At 44.8% G+C, this 22988-nt stretch overlaps 1 protein-coding gene across 2 annotated transcripts in view; it reads right to left on the bottom strand.

The window, feature by feature from the left end:
• The window catches only part of KCNA2 (potassium channel, voltage gated shaker related subfamily A, member 2), a 38621-nt gene extending 21553 nt beyond the window's left edge, over nt 1–17068 (bottom strand). For both annotated transcript variants that reach the window (XM_011948057.1, XM_011948056.1), the window contains exon 1: nt 16989–17068. The gene's annotated coding sequence lies outside the window, so the exon portion shown is untranslated. The remainder of the gene's footprint in view (nt 1–16988) is intronic.
• Nucleotides 17069–22988: the final 5920 nt, after the last annotated feature.

Here is a 22988-nt window from a genome sequence, read left to right as displayed (position 1 = left end):
TCCTACTGTCACTGTTTTACTGAGAGGACATCAAGGCTCAGAGGTCACAGGACCTGCTTAAGGTCGCAAGGCTCTAGTAAGTGGCAGAGCTGGGATCCCAGCCCAGGCCTTGCTGACCCCCACATCAACGGTTCCCCCATCACATCGAGAAAGGACTTTCGAAGATGCCAAATCATTTTGAAAATGAATCCTGCAAACATTCCAAACAGTGCAAACCTGATGCTCAGTGCATCTTAATGATGTTCTCTGAGTCCAAGAAGGGTCATTACAAAGGGAACACAGGGAATCTTTGACTCTGAGGCCTTGCAGAAAGGAGGCTGAAACTGCAGCGAGGAGTTTCCTGAAGTTGAATCTGAGGAAAATGACTGGCTTTACTGGAAGTTTGATGGCCTAAAGCACCCACAGGTGACCCGTAAGAACAGAGCAGGGTCTGCCTGCCATGCACCACTTACCTAGGGCCTTACCCGAATGCTAAGGAAGCAGAATTAGAGGTGCAAAAGACTAGGTAGAAAACAATTGGATAAAAAAATGTGTTTGTTGATTGGAGTAAGCTCTTGCGTGGAGAGGCAGTGGCGCTTGCCCTGGGAACTCAAATCTGAGGCTCTGGAGTGACTCAGCCTCTCTGGCTCAAATATTTTTATTTTTATTTTAAACATACATATGTTCTGAATTTCTTAAAAGAACAAAACATTCTAAGTCCCCTACTCCCAAACTCTCCTGCTAGGAGGAGGTTGAAGTTGGTCACTAGAACGGTGCTATTAGAAAGATTTTCTTTGCCACCAGATGTTCCGCTCCTGATCTTCCTTAAAGGCAATACCTTGGCACTACTTGTTAGTGTCAGCAGCAGTGATGCTTTGGTGCTTTGATCGACCAAAGTCTTTGAAGCAGGGGAGGGAAAGGTGGAGGACTGAGAAGGTGGCTAAAGCATCCTGGCATTCCTGGTGTTGCAGAGCCAACGTGTATCTGGAAGAGTACACGGAAGATGACTTAGGAGCAGAAGAGAGCCTGGGGCACAAAGGACAACTAGGAGGAGGGACAGAGGGTTGGGGGCGCCTGGGGTGGAGAACCCCTGTGGTTTCCTTGGCTGGCGTCCAGGAGTCTTGGGATGCTTGCTTGTCACCTGAAATTCCAGGATCATCCAACAGTGCCCCCCAGTGGCCAAATGGGTGCAGGGACGTGCCCAAGGAAGTGGAAACCAGATGGGAGGAGAAAAGGGCCTCACTGACTCAGAAAGAGAAAACTGACTTCGTTTCTGCCCTCAGGTGTGGTGTAGGGCTCCCCAGGGAGCTGGACCTGGGCAGAGCCATGCTTTAAGGGTTCTGCATGCCCCAAAGGAATCCCTCTCTTCTCTGAACTCTGGCCATTAGAATCTGCTGGATTAAACCAGGGATTTCATAACCTGCAGATCCCCAAGTCAGCCTGGAGAGATGGGGCATCTGTAGCCCCCAGCCCAGGTTTCACTTCCTGAGATGATGAGGGGCTGGGAATGCAGCTCCACCCCTACCCCCACCACCCAGGTTCATCTAGTCAGGGTCAGGGGCCATGGCAGTTGTCAGGTCAGCTCTGTGGGACAGCAGTGGAGAGGATGGAAGTCAGAAGGTGACTTCTGAAGTCACCTTCTTCTTGACTTGGAATCTTCAAAAGTCCTTTTTCCCCTTTTAAACAGGCAGTGAGATGTGATGGGGGAACCGTTGATATGGGGATCAGTGAGGCCTGGGCTGGGATCCCAGCTCTGCCACTCACTAGAGCCGTGCAACCTTGAGCAGGAAGTCAGAAGAGTGACTTCCTAGGGGGCTACATACCACTTCCCTTCTCTTCCAGCTGCACCTCTCCGAAGTCCAGGAGCTTTCAGGAAATAAGCAAAAGTTCTTTCTTTAAGAAACATGGGACCCCAGAGTTAGATCATAAAGAAGCCAGCATGGTTCCTAAGAAAAAAACAACAAAGCCTGGGAACAAGGGTCTAACTGAAACTCTCCAGGCTATGTGAGAAGGATAATTCTTAACAGAGGCAGGTGCTATGTTCACTCCCATTCAACAGTTACAGAAACAAGCTTGGTGAGGTTGAGTAGCTTGCCAGTAGCCACATAGCCAGCAGCTGGGTGCAAAAGGCAGGAGCTGAGTCATGGTCTGTCCTCTAGCCCCAGCTCTAAACCAGGCATCGAGCCAAGCACTGTGGGGGACACACAGAGCGTGGCACAGAGGAGGTGCTTGATAAACACTAGTTCCTTCTTTAGAAGGATGGATACTGAAGCAGAGTTGTCAACAATTGACTCTAACCCAAGGCAGAATGAATTGGCTTAAATAGAAGAATAAAGTACAAAAGCACCTAATAAGAGGAAAGCCTTCACCAAGGATGGACATTGAGAGATATCTTTAAGGAGGAGCAGAATGTCCAAAGATCCCGAAAGAGGTGTTGAGGTGAGGTTTGGGCATTCTGCGTGTGCAATCTGCATGCCTCGCCGCCTGCTTCATTCATTCACTCCCTGGAGAAGGACTCTCTGGAACAGCCTATCTCACACTGTGTGAGGAGGGATTTTGAGGATTTTGTTCTCTCCTGTACCCCCAGTGCCTGGAGCACTCTGGGTGCTTAATACATAAATACCAAATGGGTGAGTGGATTCCAGGAAAAAGGCACAACAGGGACAGACCAGAGAAGCAGCCTCATCTGTGCCAGGGACTCTGCACCAGATGGAGTGCTAGGAGCGAGCAGTGTGGGAGGACGTGGTGAGATGAGAGGTCGATGGGGGAAGGCTGAGAAAGGCCTTGAAGTCATGCTGAGGAGTTCGGGTTGTCCTGTAGGTGACAGAGAGCCATTGAGAGTTCTGAGAGGGAGAGACATGATCCAAGCTGTGTTTCAGAAAGAACTTGGGAAGTGTAGAGTGTAGTGGAAAGGATGGATCTGAGAGCAGAAGCAGGAAACGGGTAAGGAGGAGGTTGCTTGCCCTCAGAGATGTCAAGGGTCTGGACTCAGGCCATTTGTTCAATGGGTGAATGGTAGAAGGGATGAAGGCAGTGGTGAAGAGAAAAGCACCAAAAGGGAAACATTATAGGGAATGTAGGATTCAGTGATCAGTGAGATGGGAGAGGGAGAGAGACTGTGGAGGGGCCTTCGCAGGGCTTCAGAGGGGTGGTGTGTGCAGTGCATGTGCACCTGTGTGTGTGCACTCATGCATGTGTCGAGGGATGGAGCTCACATGGTGGGCAGTTCTGGCATACATGGGGGTTTGTGGGGCTGCTCTGATGGGCCTGTTCCTTGTCAACAGGGCAGATGGCAATGCTGGCCTGATGCTCAGGAGAGAGGTTGAGGGTAGGGAATGGAGAGTTGAGAGTCATCGTCATGGAGGGGTCGTTGAAGCCAAGGGTGAGAACGAGATCCCCTAGGATGAGAATGTAGATGGAGTGAGAAGAGCAGGGAGGGGCCAGGTGCAGTGGCTTATGCCTGTAATCCCATCATCTGGGGAGGCCAAAGCGGGAGGATTGCTTGAGGCCAGGAGTTTGAAACCAGCTTGTACAACATAGTGAGACCCTGCCTCTGCAAAAAATAATTTAAAAAATTGTCTGGGCAGGATGGCAACCACCTGTAGTCCTAGTTACTTGGGAGCCTGAGGTGGGAGGATCACTTAAGTCCAGGAGTTTGAGGTTACAGTGAGCTATGATCACGCCACTGCACTCCTGGCTGAGATGTGAGTGACCTGTCAGTGTGTGAGAAAAGGCATTTTGTCCTCTTTTATTTCCTCTCTGGAGAGTGGAGCCTAGAACCCTGACTGCCTCTGACCTTGCCATCCAGTTGGGGTGTGCCTCTGGAATATGAGTGCCTTTACTCCGTTCTTTCCCTGTGGACTTGCTGCTCTGTGTGGGTTTCCTTTCCTGTCAGAGGTAGGATGGGGAGGCCTGGGTGGCCCTCAGATGACAAAAAGACCCAGGAGAGCCATGAAAGGAACATAAGGAGAGGATGGAGAGGGTAGAGAGCCCTGCTCAGGTGCACTGAACATCATGACTTGGAGTCTAATTGGCAGCTCAAACATGGCATATCCCAAACTAAATTCTTGCTTCCTTCCCATGCCTCCATACCTGAACCCCCATCCCTCTGGGTAGCACCACTTCTCCCTCATCCAGTTGCTCAGGCCCAAACCCCGGGACACAGCCTTTGGTTAATCCAGCAGGGATTCCTGTGGCCTCTGCTTTCAGACCATCTTCTGAACCAGATGTCTTATCTCCTCTGGCAGGCGAAGCAAACTGGCCCCAGACACTCTCCTCTCACTTCGTCTCTTCACAGGTCTCCCTGTTCCTATTCACGCCCTCGCAGAAGCCAGAGTGATTTTAAAAACAACATGAATCGAGTTGTTTTATGTCTTTGTTCAAAGTCCAATGGTTGTTCACTGCTCTCAGAACTAAACCTGAAGTCCTATGGCCCAGAAGGCTCTGTACCGTCTGTTCTCTGGACATCTTTCTGACTTCATTTCCAACCACCCTCTGCAGCTGCCTCCTTGCTGGTCTCCACACCCAGAGAATGCATCCCTGTGGCCTGGATGTCCCCACTCTGGGAGACTGTACCCCAAACATGCTCATGACTTGCTCCCTTCCTTCATGGGGCCTCTGCTTACACATTACTTCCTAGGAGATGCCTCGAATACATTGGAAAAACGAATGAATGCATGTATGATAATACCTGTTTTAACCTTGTGCCTGGCACATGGGAGTTTCTTGCAAGCTCTCCTGTCTTGGCTATGAAATCTGCTTCCACTCCCAAAGGCATGGCTGGTTCTTTGTAAAGGAGGCCCCACCTACACAGAGAAGGTGGAAATCAGCTCTGCGGAAAGGACAGACGCACGAGCTGCCACTGGACGCCAGAGGGCGCCGCATGCAGCGGCATCTGCACACTGCGGTTCGGGCAGCGCTGCAGCAATCTGGGAGGGCTGCAGCCGTCAACGCCCACGCAGCAGGGAGAGACTGGGACTGGACAGCCACTGGCAGGGCTTCTGAACCAGCCGCGCCTGGCTCCCTGCGCATCCCCCATCCCAGGTCCTGAGGGTTTTTAAATAAAAGGTCAGGGGAGATTTTGAAAGTATGATTTTTTTTCGCCACCTATTTGTTAAGGCCTTAAACCCCAGCACCTTCAGTCACCCGAGGTCACATCTCTGACAACACCTCCCCTTCCGCATTCTAAAAATACAGAATCCAGAAACAGAAGCTTTAGTGAGGTTAAGTAACCTACACCCTCTGCCTGACAAACCCCTCAGCCCTCCCCTGGACAGCTCCCAGTCTCTCCAAGCCGACTTAATGTCCTAGGAGACCACCTTTCCCTGTTCAAGTGACCTGTAGCAAATGGTGCTGTGAACTGCGATTGTGTGAGCTTCCTGAGAGCAGGTTAGTGAGAGAGAGAGAGAGAGAGAGAGAGAGAGATTGATTTGGTGGGTATGCAGGGCAAGGAGGCTCCTATTAGACTTCTCAGCCCCCAGACCAAATTGGATATCCCTAACATAGCCCTGTCCTCACACATCCCGGTCTCTCCTTCCAGACTCTCTCTTCTCCTTTCGCTCTGTGTGAACCCTGTCAGGCAGGTTAGCCTTGGAGGCTCTCAGTGTGGACAGCGTGTTAGAGATCACCTCACTGTTCTTGGGCGCACCCAGCAAACACAGGTCCCAAGAACTCACTGATCACCGCCCCATCCACAGCCCAGGTCCTCCTGTTGTTTTGTGGTCTACTGTGATTGGTGGGAACATCTGCCCACCATAGCAAGCAAACTCTGTCTCCCAGGCATGGCTGCCCATCGTCTCACCTGTTTTTCCCATTGCGCCTTCTCAGAGGTGAAGGGTGTGCTGCTAAGAACCTGACTTGGCAGAAGGCCAGAGGGCAGGGCTGGGCAGGGCTGGGTAGGGTGTGAATGGTGAGCTGTTGGTCTAGGCAGGGCATGAATGAATGGTGAGCTGCTGGCCTAACCAACGGATGGTCTGAGGTGAGGATGCAGGGTGGAATGAGTGCCAGGACTGGGTCAAGCTAGCATTTGAAGTGGATAAAGTCAGTCTCCTAGGTGCTCCTATCTTCCACATAGCTCCTGATTTTTGTTCATTCTCACTGAAAGTTCCTTTTAAAATATCCTCCCCACACACCGCCAGGGGTCCCGCATGTTGGATCATCTTGCCTGCAAAACAAACTGCTCTTATTATGTAATGATGAGTGAGTGCGTCTATCCACCGTTAACAACCTGAATATTTGTAACAACCAACATAGCTTCTAGCTGGAGCGAGAGGCTGTGGACTGCCTCTCTCTCACTAAAGTGTGAGAATTCAGCCCCAAGTAGAGTCACTTGACATTCTGTTTTGCCTGGGCAGCCTTGTCACATGTAATAGTGTGACTTTCTCTCAGGCTTCTTGAAATTCTAAAATAACAGAAGCACCTCCATATGACCCTCTTGGACAACCAATCTCTGGGGGTTCCTGGGTGCGGATACTGGCTTTGGTGTCAGACTTGCTCTGTCCTGCAGAGTCCCACTTCTTGTTTTCTGGCTGGGTAGGGGTTCATTAGCTATTTTTTAATGGTGTCCATAAAAAATGGATTAGTATGCTAATTTTAACCATAGCTTTCACATGGCATAATGCCTTAGCCCAATAAAATACATAAAATTGTATATACAGCCTGATTATAACTTTATTAAAAAGCAACAACAGGGGTAGGATTTCTAGCCATGGCAGAGTGAAGATAAAATTATACGCTTATATTAGAAAAGAAGATCTTACATCAATGACCTCTTTTCCAACTTAAGAAACTAGAAAAAGGAGAGCAAATGAAACCCAAAATGAGCAGAAGGAAGGAAATAATAAAGATTAGAATGGAAATTGATAAAACAGAGAACAATGGATAAAATCAATGAAATCAAACTGGTACTTTGAGAAGATTAATAAAATAGATAAGTGTCTAGCCAGTCTAACCAGAAAAAAGAGAAATAACCAATACCAGAAATGAGAGAGATGACATTACTATTAATTCTACAGACCTTAAAAGGACAATAAGGGAAATTCTAAACAACTTTATGCTAATAAATTGGACAACTTGGTTGAAATGGAGAAATTCTGTGAGAGACATAAACCACCAAAGCTCAGACAAAGGAAACAAATAACCCAGTACCCCATAGTTATTTAAAAAATAAATACATAGTTTAAAACCTGCTTAGTTTTAACTAATTTTCTTAGTGAAGAACAAAAATTCCAGGTTCAGATGGCTAAACTGACTAATGCTACCAAATGTTTAAGGAAGAAAGAATTCTACACGAATTCTTTTAGAAAATAGAAAAGATAATACTTGTCAATCCATTATGTGAGACCAGCATTACACTGATACCAAAACCAGACAAAAACATCACCAGTAAAGAAAACTATAGGACAATATGCTTCATGAACATAGACATACAAACGGAATAAAAACGCATCAAATCAAATACAAAATAACAAGAAAAGAATAATACATCATGACCAAATGGGGTTTATCATAGAACACAAGGTTGGTTTGACTTTAAGAAATCAGTGTAATTCACCATATGAAAAATATAAAAAAGCAAAACCACATGATCATATTAATAGAGAAAAATATTCAGTATTCACTTGTGATAACATCTTTCAGCAAACTAAGAAAAAAGGGGGTTGTTTTTGACCTCATAAAATGCATCTGTGAAAAACCTGTAGCTAACATTATACTTAATGATGAACGACGAAATGCTTTCCTTCTAACATCAAGAAGACAAAGATTTCTGCTTTCACCATTTCTATTTAAGATTCTATTGGAGCTTGTACCCAGTACAATAAGGTAAGGAAAAGAAATAAACGGCTTCTAGATTGGAAAGTAAGAAGCAAAATTGCCTTTATTCACAGGTGGCATGGTTATTTATGTAGAAAATCCAATGGAATCTACCAGAAAAGCTACTAGAATTCATAAGTGAGTTTAGAGAGATATCAGAATACAAGATCAATGTACAAAAATCAATCATATTTCTAAATACTAACAACAAACAATTATAAATTGAGGTTTAAAAACCCCATTTACAATAGCATTAAAATATAAAATACTTAGGGACAAATCTGAAAAAGGATGTGAAAGACCTATACACTGAAAATTATGAAACATTAATGGTAGAAATGAAAGACCTAAATAATTGGAAAAATAGACTGCATTCCAAGGTCAGAATATTATCAAGACATCACTTCTTCTCAAATTAATCAACATATTCAATAGAATCTCAATAAAAATCTTGGCAGAATTTTTAACAGAAATTGACAAATTGAGCTATACATTACTGCAAAGAACCTAGAATAACCAAAGCAATTTTGAGAAAAAACAAGGTTAGAGGGCGAACACTATGTTATTTCAAGACTTACTACAAGGCTGCAGTAATAAAAACAATGTGGTACTGGTGTCAAGATAGACAAATAGATCAATGGAGTAGTAAAGAAAGTCCATAAATTGATTCACACATATATGTACAATTGATTTTTGATAAAGACGCAAAGGTAGAAAGAAGTCTTTCAACAAATGGCACTGGAACAACTGAACAGCTATATGCAACATGAACACATGTACATAGACCTTTTCCTAATGTCATAAACAAAAATCAGCTCAAAATGAATCATTAGACCTAACCAAAAGAGCTAAAGCTATATATTTTCTAGAAAAAAACAGAAAATGTTTTGACCTTGTTACTCAAAGATGTCTTAGCTATGACACTAAAGAAGCATGATGTATTAAAGAACAAATTGATAAATTAAACCTCGCTGAATTAAAAACATTTATATTTAAAAGACACAATTAAGATAATGAAAATATAGATCCAAGCTAGGAAAACATATTAGCAAATGCTACAAAAAATTATTTTTTGTAGAGACAAGATCTCGCTATGTTGCGCAAGCTGGTTTCAAACTCCTGGCCTCAAGCAATCCTCTCGCTTTGGCCTCCCAAAATGCTGGGATTACAGGCATGAACCACCGCACCCGGCCGCTGTCTGTTCTTTTCACTCCATCTAACAAGGAACTCACATGCAGAATATATGAATAATTTCTATAACTCAGTAGAAAAGAAAAACAAATTTTAAAATGGGCAAGATAATTGAATAGACATTTTACCAAAGAACATATACTAATGGATAATAAGCACAAGAAAAGATATTCCCATCATTAGTCATTATGAAATACAAATTAAAAGCACAATGATCAGAACAATGAAGCAAAAAAAAAAGAAAAAAAAGCACAAGAAGATATCATACACACTACAAAACTGTAATATAAAAGACCGAGGATAACATCTGTTGGTGAGAATAGGGAGAAATTGAAACACTCATTCATTGTTGGTGAAAATGTAAAATGGTGAATCTACTTTGGCAAATAATTTGTAGTTTCTTTAAAAAGTTAAGCATACACCTACCATATTAACAATTTATTTATAGGTATCCATCCAAGAGAAATAAAAACATACATCCAAAGACTTATGTAAGAATACTTATAGCAGGAAAAGTCAATATAGCCAGAAACAGAAAGGAATCCAAATGTCCACCAACTGCTGGATTAACACAATGTGCTATATCCATACAATGGGATGCTATTCAGCAATAAAAAAAGAAATAGACTACTGGTATATGCTATAACATGGATGAACCTCAAACATGCTAAGTGAAAGAAGACAGACATAAGAGACACATATTGTATGACTCCACTCCTGTGAAATTTCCAGAAATGCCACATCTATAGAGAAATAAAGCAGAACAGTGGTAGCCTGGGGCTTGGGGCGGGAGTAGGGATTGACTGAAAACCGGCAGAGGGAAGGGGTGATGGATATATAAATCTCTAAATTTACCAAAACATTAATACTTAGTCTAAAAATGAATGTATTTTGTACAGTATAAGTTATACCTTGATAAAGCTATTAAAACTACACAATAACAACTACTACTACACATGCTGGGAAAAATGATGGGGAAAATGTGTCAATATACCAAAAACGGTTATGATGAGATTGTGTTGCAAGTGAATTTTTTTTTTATTTCTTACATTTTCAATAATCTGCAATACATTTATCGTGAAAAATATAATAATTTAAACAAAAGTGAATTCAGGACTATTTTGTAAGACCATAAATAGTGGCAAGTCTTGGGAGATGGAGGTTGATATTGGTGAAAAGTCTGATTGGAAAGGCATTCTTATTTTGAAGGTTCTTTCTAGGTCCCACGGCCATTTGGAAGTAATAAAATCAATAAGACTGGGGCTGCCAATAAAAAAACCTTGGCATCATCCTGACTTCTTCCTCCTTCATTTTTAAGACTTCGTCTCCAAGTCTTGGCAATTCTTCTGTTAGAGTAGGGATACTTCAGTTTCTTTCTGCCCATTCTGGCCACACAGCCCTTGCTCAGCCCTTGTCCCACTGCAGAAGCATTCTAACGGGTCTGCTAGCATTGTAAATACATTATTTGTAACAGGTAGGGAAATGCCCCACTACTTATTCCGTATTGTAAAACCTCAATAATCAGAAGAGTGTGGTAGTCCAAGTACATGAATAAACAGATCAATGGAATTGAATGGGAAGTTCAGACATAGGCTGAGTACATTTATAAATTTGTATAGATAAAGATGACATCTCATATAACAATGAGAGTAGGGATGGCTTTTTAATAAATGGTGTAACGACTACTGAATAGCCATCCCACACCCTCTATCAGTGTAAACTCCAAACAAACTGAAGATTCAAATGTGAAAAGTAAAATTCTATTACTAGGAGAAATCTCGGGGAAATATTTTATAATCATAAAGAATATCTTTCAATATATGACTCACAATACTAAAGCCATAAAATTAAAAATTGATAAATTCAGTTACAAGAACAACAAAACTTTTACATGGTAAAAATATGGTAAGAAAATTCTAAGAAAAATGATTAAGTGGGAAAAATATCTGTAACTCATCATCCAGACAAATGGCTAATCTCCTTCATATATAAAGAGCTGAAAGAAGTCAATAAGGTAAAAGGTAAGCAATACAATAGAATAGTGGGAAATGGCAATGAACAATCAGTCCACAGACAAAGAAGTGCATGTGCTCCTTAATAGGTGAAAAGATAACACTCCTTCACTCATAATTAAGAGAAATACATATTAAAGCTACACTGAGACATCATATTTTTTGACCTATTGATTTGGCAAACATTCAAAAGTTTAAGTGTATATTTGTTCTTACTGTGCTCTCAAGAAACAGGCCCTCTCATTCATATATTGCAGGTGGGAGTGTTAATTGGTTCAGCCCCATGGAGGCCAATTTGGCAACAGTTTTCAAAACTGCCAATACATTTACCCTTTGACCCAGAAATCACATTTCTGGGAATTTATTCTATGAATACACCTGAGTATATTAAAATGACATATGCACAAGGTCATTCATTGCTGCATGATCTGTAAGAGTAAAAGACTGGAAACACCCCAAGTGTCTATCACTAGAGGACTGGTAAAAGAAACTGTGTTAGAGCCATACATGGAATACCATGCTACTATAAAAATGAAACAGGAGTATTTCTATGTTTGGATATAGCAAAAAGCTCTGGATATATTATAAAGTGAAAAAAAAAGAAAGGTAAAGCAGTGTATTTAGTATGCTAGTTTTGAGTATAAAAATCAGAGGAAGGGAAAGATATATTTGTATTTGTTCATATCTGTACAAAAAGTACTAGAACAATACACAAGAAATGAATCTCGGTGGTTATCTACAGGGATCATGGAATGGAGTGGACAGGGCAGAGTGAGAATGAGACATCTCAGTGTGTATCTTTTATAATTTATTATTTTGGTTTTTTGATTTATGTGAAATAATACTATTCAAAACAAAAAGTAAAAATCTCTTGAAGTTCACCATTAACGCGTGTTAGAAAACATACATACACAACCATGTTGAAATGTTGTTCCCACAGTCCACACAATCTGTAAACTCCTACACCTGCCCTCAAGAGTCTTAATTTCCCAGCTTTATCTCAGCCCTCACCTCTACACAGGCCTCAGGCACCAGCCAGACCAGGCTGGTTCTGGTTCCGTGAGAACACCATGTGCTCTGGGACCTGAGTCTTTGTTTCTTCCACCTCCCTGCATGGAATTCCCAACCCTACCAGTTAATAACTTTCAAGACCCTCTTCCTGCATCTCCAGTGAAGTCTTAGTATAAGAAGAATGTGATGATGAGGATGATGAGGATGATGACACCACTGTTTACTGGGCACCTATTGTGCTAGGCATTGCACTAAGTGCTTTATTGCATCTCATTTGATGTTACCATCAATCATGTGAAGGAGGAATTGCTATGTCTGTTTCACATACACAGGAAACTGAAAACAGAAGAGGTAAAACCAGACATGGTGCAGCACCACAACCCAAACCTTGGTATCTGGGGTTAGACAGGCTTGGCCTAGACTTCCAAATCAGCTCCTTTCTGGCTTGGTAACCTTGGAAAGTGACATCATCTATGGAAGGTTTAACTTAATCATCAGTAAAATGGTAATAATTAAAATGCTTATTTCATGGAGTTGTTCAGGATTAATGAGACACTGGAAAGAAAACACTCGGCATACCACTTGGCACATAGTAAGTGTTCAATTATTGGCTAGTCACAAAGTCCTTATAGTACCAGATTTTATCCACTGCCCATGTTGAAGTCTTTCTCCCTTGATGTGTGAAGTCCTAACCACCCAAGCCTCTTGTTTATATAGACAACACCATGCCAGCCAATGCTATGTTCTCTTTCTCTATCTTCATTTGTCTTTATTTCATCTGTTAGATCATAATGGTTTCAAGGGCTAGGACTAGCTCCTAGGTTTCTCTCTGTGCTCTCTCATTGGACCCAGCACTTAGTAGATGCTCAATAAATGTTTATTGATTTTGTCTGAAGAAAGTGGGTAGGAAAGGAAAACAAAAAGGGAGAAAGAATCTAAAATAAAGCAAGAGACATCTAAGGACTAACATAATTATAAAAAATGTTAATGCAACCCTTGAGCCCAGAAGTTCGAGACTGCAGTGAGCCACGATCCCACCACTGTACTCCAGCCTGGAAAAAAAGTGAGACCTTGTCTAAAAAAATAAATAAATAAAAATACCAGGCTTGATGGGGAGAAAGTGAAGTGGGAGAAGGTGAAGAGGGAGAAACTCCTATGAGGTGGACAGGAAGTGAAATAGCAAGAATAGGAAGTGGGAAAAGAGGGTACTGAAAGTAGTGCAATGCAATGAGGGAAACACATTTAGAGGGACTACTACTCTTGGGCAACATTAAATTTCCTCATTTCTTGAATTCATTAAGATATGGATGATTAAAATGAGATTAAAAGGCCACCGCTAACTCCCAAGTCAGTCTTATTGTTTGGAGATGATGGTGATGGTTGAAGGGCTTTTAACTGATCACAAGTTGTTCTTGTGCCTGACGGGGGAAAAGACAGTATGTAGCCCCGAGCATTAGTGGGCCTGGATGCTGCAAAGGCCAGGAAGCAGTCCTCCATTCTGTCCTCCACACTGGGTATGTCTTGATTGGGAGTTTGCATCTAGTTTTGATCCATGGACTTTATAAAAAGAGGGAGCAGGCCGGGCGCAGTGGCTCAAGCCTGTAATCCCAGCACTTTGGGAGGCCGAGACGGGTGGATCACGAGGTCAGGAGATCGAGACCATCCTGGCTAACACGGTGAAACCCCGTCTCTACTAAAAAATACAAAAAAACTAGCCGGGCGAGGTGGCGGGCGCCTGTAGTCCCAGCTACTCGGGAGGCTGAGGCAGGAGAATGGTGTAAACCCGGGAGGCGGAGCTTGCAGTGAGCTGAGATCCGGCCACTGTGCTCCAGCCTGGGCAACAGAGCGAGACTCCGTCTCAAAAAAAAAAAAAAAGTGGGGGAGGAGCAGTGGGAGAGTCTAGCAAAGTGGTTGGGGAATGAAATGCTGTCCCCTTCGTCCATGATCATCCTCTGAAACCCAATTCATCCTGTTAGGTTCACTGTGAAGAAGCCTCCTGGCTGTTAGAATGGGCCTGACCATCCTCCATATTCCACTGGTTTCCACTTGTTGACAGTACTCACACAAAGCTATTTTCATAAGAGAAATGAGAGAGCAAAACTCCCTCATCCCAGACCGGGAACTCCTTGAGAGCAGACAGCCATTGTGTTCATCTCTGTACTGCCTGATGGGGGCTTTGTTCAGTGTCTGGCACCTGGTGCCTGACTTAAAACAGGTGCCCCATAAATATCTGTTTGTTGAGGCATCTCTGTAGAGGACTGAACAAGAGGTGATGACTTGAAAGAATGCAGGAGGTCAGATTAGATGCCCCACTGCAGTGCTTCTGTGACACCCTGGACTTCCCACACATTATCACCAGTCTCACAAAATTCTGTACATTTTAGGCCTCTCTCCCCCAACCAGATCCTTCAGAGCAGAGATGGACTGACTTGTGCTAAAAGCAGGTGCTAGACGATTGTTTATTGAATACACGGACACAACTTCATAATCCTGTAGATTGCTTTAGAGCTCAGCAGAGCGAATTCCCCTGGGAATCGTGGTGCTGCACCATGCCTGGTTTTACCTCTTTCTTGGCAGCAAGACCTGATGTGTTCTCTTCAAATTGGCATTTGATATCATTCATCTCCCAGGCCAGATCCCTGAGGATCCTCAAGAATGGCTCCCAAATGTTGGCTGTGTAGTAGAATTTGCCTGGGGAAGCTTTTAAATCCTAGTGCTCAGGTCACATTTTGGATAAATTCAATCAGAATGTCTTGGGGTGAGAGCTTGAGTTCAGTGGCTGTTAATGATCTCCAATTACCACTAAATGACCAAATGATCCCCAATCAGTGAGTGATTTTTAAGGACCCCACCAATGGCCCCAAGATCATCATTGCAGACAATCCCCAGTCGATATGAAAGTTTGGGAACTACTGGTTTCGGAAATGCATTTTTATTATAGAAATTGAGTAAGTTGCAATATATCAGAAAATTAATAATGAGACCTGTGTCCCTGACACAACATAAATGGAGGTGCCACTGTAGAACATTTATCAAAGGATCTGGTGTGATAGCTGGAATTTGTCCAGATGCTGTTAATGTTTGTAGATCATCCTGAGAAGTAGTTCAGTGAGGCAACTATTCCTCAGCACAGTTACTCTCTGCTTCACCTGTGTGTTTATTCAGCACTTTAAATTATTTGTTGCTATGTTTTTCTCCTCACTAGTTGTGAGCAACTTGAGGGCAGGAACTGTGTATCCATAAGCACACTGAGCATCTGGTGTCTAACCCTCGGTGGATGACAGACACCAGCTTGTGACATAAATGTGTCAGTGAATTCACTCACTCATTTATATACTCATTCAACAAATGATGATAGTAACAGACAGAAAGGTATGGTATTGGCAGAGAACAGGAGTTAATTAAGAAGAGAGCAAAATGAGGAGAATTAAACGCAGGGAAGTAAAAGCTGAAGAATAAGAGAAAGAAAAGGGTATTCATTTATCATTTGAATTCATGTAACGCAGTGGTGGGTAGGTTTGACTGGAAGAAGCATTTTTTAAAATCAAATGGACTCAAAAGTGAGTTAACATCTCTAAGTGCTCTGTACTTTTTTTTTTTTTTTTGCGGGGCGGGGGGAGGTGGGGATGGAGTTTTGCTCTTGTTGTCCAGGCTGGAGTGCAGTGGTACCATCTCGGCTCACCACAACGTCTGCCTCCCGGGTTCAAGCGATTCTCCTGCCTCAGCCTCCCACGTAGCTGGGATTACAGGCATGCACCACCACGCCTGACTAATTTTTGGAATTTTTGTTTTGGTAGAAACGGGGTTTCTCCATGTTGGTCAGGCTAGTCTCAAACTCCCGACCTCAGGTGATCCGCCCACCTCGGCCTCCCAAAGTGCTGGGATTACAGGTGTGAGCCACTGTGCCTGGCCAGTGCTCTGCACTTTTTCTCCTTTTTAGGATATTTAGTCACAGGTAAAATACATGAGTTACTATGTATTATTTGCATGCCATCCCTTTTCTCTTCCAAGTTCTACAAAGACAGATCCTACTTATGTCACTCACCTCTGTGTCCCCAGCACCCAGTACGGCATGACACACAACGGGTGCTTAGTAAATATTTACCAAGCTATTCAATGGATTCATGGATTCAGTTCTTTCTTCTATTACCCAAAATCATCACGTCATCTTCATCTCAAAGTTGTTTTGAGGAATAACTTAGATAAAATATATAAGCACTGGGCACATGGTAGGCATTCAGTGATTGTTAAGTCATTATTATAATTGAGAAAAACAATAGACACTAAGCACCTACTTTGAAACAGACCTTATGCTAAATGCTGTGCAAAAAGGGACAATCAAAAGTGGCAAGAAATTGCGTCTTTTAAAAGCTGTATGGGTTTGAGGACCCCATTGTCACTGCCTCCCCCTGCTCACTCCCCAAAGAGCCTCAGCAAACTCCAGTATTCACTCACAATCATCTACCTGGCCACACCCCAGGCAGCCAGCCCCGGAACCGCTAAGCCTGGTCTTCCTTTCCACAACCACCAGATGGCAGCACAAAGCCCACGGATGGACAATGCTCCGTGCAGGAGGGCTGCTGTCTCAAGCACAGGTCTGGCCTTGGTGGGCTGTTTGGGAGTCAACACTTAATGCTTTGCTATTGGTCCCTTCCTTTCCACTTCCAAGCCTCTGACCCCATCCCTTCACCCTGGAGTCACCTCACACCTGCAGAGTCCTCATTCACAATCCTTCCCAGAGTACCTGGAGTGCCTTCCTTTCGCCTCCATTCCTTTACTGTCCCCCATGTTGCTCCTCATGAAGGTGCCAAATCCGTTGTCTGGCCCTTGAGGTGTCTCACCATCGCAGCTCACCTCATTCCTTGCTGCACCCCAGCAATGGCCTACCAGTCACCTCCTGTTCTCTGTCTTTGCTAACATCACTCCCTGCCTATTATGTCCACACATGCATGCTCACCCTTGCTGCCCCTCCTCTTCTCTCACCTCCTTGAAAGCCCAGCAGAAGCCCTCCTGCAGAAGTCTTCACGCTGGAAACCAGATGATGGCTCTCTCTTCTATGTGCCCCATCACCACTTCCTTTCTTGGTAAGTGTTCAAAGGGTTTCAGGTTCGAGGTGACCTAGTTGCATGATGCTTCATCAGCAATCTTCAGGTGTTTCCTGTCACCCCAGCCAGGGACTGCAAGAACAGGTTTTTCTCTTAAAACACAAACTGAGCACTGGCAGACTAGCAGGGGTGGGTGAGCCATGCAGAGTTAGGAAGAGCAATCAGCACTTGGAAAACATGGTGGGAAACAACAGGGAAGGCGAAGGGAGTTGTGTATAAGTAATTCATTATGACTAGAGCTCAGTGTACAAGCAATAAAAGAGAAGTGTATGGAGAGGGTAGCAGGGACCAGATCTTAAAGGTCTAGAAGGCTCTGCCAATGTTATTTGGACTTTACTTTGGAGGTAGGGAAGTCTTAAAGGATTTTAAGCCAGAGGAGTGACATGACTGGATTTTTCTATTAAGGAAGATCACTCTGGCTGCTGTAGGGGATAGACTGCTGAGGGGGCAATGACTGCAGGGCATAGGGAGACCACCTGCCGGGAAGCTGTTGCAGTGGTCCAGACAGAGATGTGGGTATGAACTAAAAAGAGATACTGCAGGGATGGAGTCAGTGGGCTAAACAAGCCCTGTAGGCCTGTTGAGTCTGAGGGGTCCGTGGGATACCTGAGTGGGGAGTACAATGGGATTTGGATGTTCCTGCCTGGAGCTTGGGAGATAGGCCTGGGCTGGATCTAGAAGTCTGTATGGATGAGGCCTCTGACATGGATGAGATTAGGCAGGGGGCAGGGGTGCATGTAGAAGAGAAGAGAGGAAAGTGGGAACAGTTAAAAGCCTAAAGACAAGGAGGAGCCAGAAAAGAAAATGGAGAAGGTACAGCTATAGATAGAGAAGGAATCAGGGGAGAGTGATGTCTTGGAAGCCACGGGTGAAGGCTGGCTAAAGGCAGCTGAGAGGTCAGGCAAGATGAGACTGAATGTGTCATTTGGAGGAAGCTACACGGAGGTCACAGTCTCAGTGGAGCCGTGTTGGGCAGAGGCGGAGCTCCGTGGGTTGAGTGAGTGGGCAATGAGGAGGTAGGAACAGGCCTGTAGGTACTCTTTGAAGACATTTGATTGTAAATAAAATGATGAAATTAGGTGGTAGGTGAAGGGAATGTAGAATTAAAGAAGGTTTTATTTGTTTAAGGGTTTTCATTTGTTTTAAGATGGAAGAGACTTATGGAGAGAAATGGATACAAATGAGTAGTTGAAGATCCAGGAAAATAAGGAGAGAGAATTCCTGGAGGGGAGAATTAAGAAGGGATTCAGAGCACAGGTGGAGGGGTCGTGCTCGGTAAGACCTGGAACACTTCTTTATTTTTATTTTATTTTTTGAGATGGAGTTTTGCTCTTGTTGCCCAGGCTGGAGTGCAGTGGTGCAATCTTGGCTCACTGAAACCTCCATCTTCCGGGCTCAAGCAATTCTCCTATCTCAGCCTCCCAAGTAGCTGGGATTACAGGAGCCTGCCACCACGCCTGGCTAATTTTTGTATTTTTAGTAGAGATGGGATTTCACCATGTTGGCTGGGCTGGTCTCAGACTCCTGACCTCAGGTGAACCACCTGCCTCAGCCTCCCAGAGTACTGGGATTACAGGTGTGAGCCACCTCACCTGGCCCAGACCTGGAACACTTATTTGATGATAGGAGGTGAGAATGGATTGGAATTGGCTTTGGCTGAGAGTACAGGGGCTGGCTGAGGTGAGGGCCCTCAGGCGCCTGGAACTGAAAGGTCTTTGCTAAGACAGACTCAACTCTGCCCAGATCCTGGTGAAAAGGAAGGATGTGGCAGTAATTCCTCTCTTTGTGGCTGTGGGATTTTCCCCGTCAGGACCCCTAGACTGGGTAAAGGAGTGATAAGGCCACCATGTTATTGATGCAGGGTGGGACTGTGCTGGTGAGGGAGCAGGAAAGGGGTTATTGGAGTTGGAATTCTTGCAAGAAGGTACTTAAAGCAATGCCTAAGGGTTCTGGGCTGCTGGACTGGTGGGAGTGCTGACAGTAGGACACTGATAGGCTGGGAGAGAAGACAGTGGAAGGGTGGAAGATATCAAAAACATGCCAGAGACCATGCATATGGGATTCAGAAGCAAGAAAGCGTGAAGGCAGAGAGGTGAGAGTGGGATGTTTGAGCTTAAAATTCCCAAGGAGTGCAAGTCTCGTCAAAGTTCAGGATGTGGCCTTGAGTGGGGTCCCAAAGCAGAGTTAGGGTGTAGGAGCCTGGAGAGGAAAAGGTCAAAGGTATTGGTTTCCAGGATTCTGGATGTCAGGGTGAGGACTGAATTTGAGGGGAAGGCTGTGAGCCAGGTGCCAAGGTCTTGGATGGCTGAGGAGTGAATGGGTGGGAAGCTCTGAGAGGGGGTCTTGTCATGTTCTAGATACTGAAAGATGAGCAGGGGATGCCTCAAAAGGTCACTGGGTGTAGTCCAGCCCTAGGTCAGCTGTGCTTGGGTGACTTGCCTGAGGACAGGCAGCAAGAAATTGGCTGAGACAAAATAAAAATTAACTTTATGTCTGTAATCACTTACTCTTCCAACCCTCACGGACTGACGGTCTGTACAGATGTTCTGGTTCACTAAAAGCTTGGTTGACAAGACTTTTTATTCTCCTGAATTTGTAGTACATATTAACCATGTGACCTTTGGAAATGCATGTCATATTCTACCAGCCTCAGTTTCCCCCTCTGAATGCCAAGAGGCTGACCAGAGCGGCAAGTGTTCAGCCTTGTCAGGTGGAGCCCCAGTGATTCAGTGGAAGAGGCTAAAGTTACCTGGGTGGTGTTGCAGAGCTGGGGGTGAGGACATTACAGGGAATCGGTAGGGGATCAGCTCCTGGCCCCGCCTTGGTCTCCAGCTGAGCAGCTACCCTTGAACCTGCCAGAATCCTAGACTTCTGCATGAGATTTTGTTTGGAAAGAGGATTCTGCTGCCTAAAACAGTGTGAAAAATCATGATCTTGCCCAGCCCTGACACTGCGTGAGCCTGTTGCCTTCCTATACTGGAAGGAGTACCCTTGGCAGTGTGCCCCTGCTGCTCGCCCCTGTCAATTTTAATGCCTAAGCGCTTGGCAGGAACATGGGCAGTGCCAGGACCTCTGTAACGCACTTGGCAATGAGCTGATGCTCTTTAGTGGTAGTTGTGATGCCTCTCAGAAATCTGACTTTCCTGAAGTGGTTTTGATGGGCCAAGGGCTTGGGTGCTCCTCAGTGACCTTGATGATGAATTATATCCGGGATTCAGTGAGTGGAACAGACAGGTTCTTTAGCTGAGGAACGAAGCCCAGACTTGTTCTTCATTACCTAGCACCAGCTGCGATCTCTTGTTGCCAGGCTGGCAGCTGTGAGGGATCACTGGGCCACCAGGAAGCCTTCCCAGCTGGGACTGTTCTGAAGATTTGTGCCAGAGAAACTACATCTGTGAGTCACTGCTCAGCGGAAAACCCAGCTGCTCAGCGCAGCCCTGGCCCCAGTGGCCCTGGGGAAGGACCAGAAGGCAGAGTGAGAATAAAAGATAGGCTGCTTTGCTTTTCTCAGTTTCCATAGCAGGTTACCATATTTGCAGTTCTTCATTTCATGAAGGAAGTTGAGAGTGGGACTGGAATCAAAAGAAGTACTCAGATGGTGAAGCCCGTAGCTGTTGGGTGTGGAGGTTTTGGCTGAGCCACCAGAGATACTCCTTTGACTCTCGGGGTCCTTACTTTGACTCATCACCTTTTTTTTTTTTTTGACCCACAGGAGGCTACAGCCAGGCTCATTGTCTGGCACATGGCATTTCTGGACAGTGAGAATCAGGAAATGGGGGTGACCCACTTCTTAGGGTGTGTCTGATGAATTATGGGAAAATCTCTCAATATTGAGACAGAGATACTGGAAGGAGGATGAGATTTGTTTTATAACAAGAGGGATTCTTGGTGTCATGGCTGCCCTCTCAGAAGGGAAGATTGGCCGGGTGTGGGCCTGAAAGCCATAGGTGTTAAAGGGCTGACCCTGAAACAGTCCCTGCAAGGATAGGGGTGGACCATCAGGACCATGATGGGAAAGTGCTGGTGTTTGGGATGTCACTTCCCACAAAGTGGCAATCACTGCAGAGGCCAAGAAGCCTCCCACTGGGTTTGGGGGGTCACTATCTCTTCAATTAAAGTAAGGCAAATTCTTAGCTGCCAAGGAGACCAGGTGACTTTGGGTTCTAGTCTCAGATGAATCCTAGTGGGATAGAAGCCTGTTTTGCTCTGCTTGACGCAGACCAGACGTGATGGGTAGGACTTAGTTCCACAATGGATGTGGGGAGTCCTGTGAGCAGGTGGGAGTGTGTCTGGAGCGTGCCTAGAATCATGGGCCCTGCATGGTAAAGGTCCTGCAAACCAAGCCAAAATGGGGATGCTTGTGGGGCTGGGGATGTTTAGCCTAGAAAAGGGCACAGGAGGCTAGTGTTTTTGGAATCCCTGTTGCTCCAGATGGCAGAACTGAGACCAATAGATGGAGATAACAGGAAGAAAAATTGTGACTCACCAGAGATAAAGCTAGCTAATATTTTAAGACAGTAAAGTCTAATGGTTAAGATCTTGGACTCTAGAGTAGAGTCACAATGGGCACCACCCTGAATCCTGCCCACAGATGTGGGTCTGCGACCCACTTGGTGTCGGCCTGCCCTGCCCTGGGATTTAAAAACTTGCATCAGTCATCAGCACAAATTTGGGAGATTATGCTTACAAATCTATATGGATAGCTTCTTTTTAAAAATCTGAGGATCTGATCACCCATGTTTCTACTCTCTCCTGTAACAATAAATGGGACGTGGGTGGCAGCTGCCTCTTCTGAATAAACAATTGCACTGTGGTTTTTCACAAGTGCTACTTCCTCCACCTCTCTTACATTTGCACAGTTTCACAGATTCCCAGGTGTCCGTAGGTATTGTAGTTTGCAACCCTGTTCTAGTTAAGAACCGAGGGTTTGTATCCTGGCTTTGCCAATTTTAAGTTACTGTGACCTTAAGGACGGGGGCCAATTTCTCTAAGCCACAGTTTCCTTATCTGAATATGAGAATCATAATAATACTTACCATGAGTTAAAGAACTCGTCACCCTTTTTTTTTTCTGATCCACAGGAGGCTACAGCCAGGCTCATAGTCTGGCACATGGCATTTTCTGGACAGTGAGAATCAGGAAATGAGGGTGAAGGAATGGCTGGCAAGGAGTGAAGCACGGCATGAGAGCTCACCAACTCTTAGCTGGTGGAACGCTGTCCAACAGTGGAGGAGGTAGCCTTGGGAGCTCTGTCACCAATGCTGGGCCTGCAGAGGGGCTGCATGACCTGACAGTAGCCAGGACTATAGAGGAGGGACAGCCATCAAGAACTCTGAAATAAGTGGATCATGCAGCAGTACTCCTTGGGCTCTTCCCAATGACCAAGTCAAAGGTGTTGGTGTAGAGCCTTCTCTTGATGGTCATTTAAATCAAATTTGAGGCCGGCTGTGGTGGCTTACACCTTTAATCCCAGCACTTTGGGAGACCAAGGCAGGCAGATTGCTTGAGCCCAGGAGTTTGAGACCAGCTTGGGCAACATGGCAAAACCCTGTCTCCACCAAAAAACAAACAAACAAACAACAACAACAACAAAACCCCCAAAATTAGCCGGGCATGGTGGTCCATGCCTGTATTCCCAGCTTCTTGGGAGGCTGAGGTGGGAGGATTACTTGAGCCCAGGGAGGTCAAGACTGCTGTGAACTGTGATGGCTCCTCTGCACTCCAGTGTGGGCAACAGAGGGAGACCCTGTCTCAAAAATAAGTAAAATAAAGTAAAAATAAAATAAAATTGATCTGAGCTGGAAGGAAATTTTGTAGAAAAGAATGTGTCACCTGGAGTAATATACATCCACTTGGGAGGCTGCCGTGTGCTCAGAGT

This window comes from Colobus angolensis, unplaced genomic scaffold (genome assembly GCF_000951035.1).
Source record: "Colobus angolensis palliatus isolate OR3802 unplaced genomic scaffold, Cang.pa_1.0 Scaffold273, whole genome shotgun sequence".
Taxonomy (NCBI): domain Eukaryota; kingdom Metazoa; phylum Chordata; class Mammalia; order Primates; family Cercopithecidae; genus Colobus; species Colobus angolensis.
This window is presented reverse-complemented; position numbering and strand designations above follow the sequence as displayed.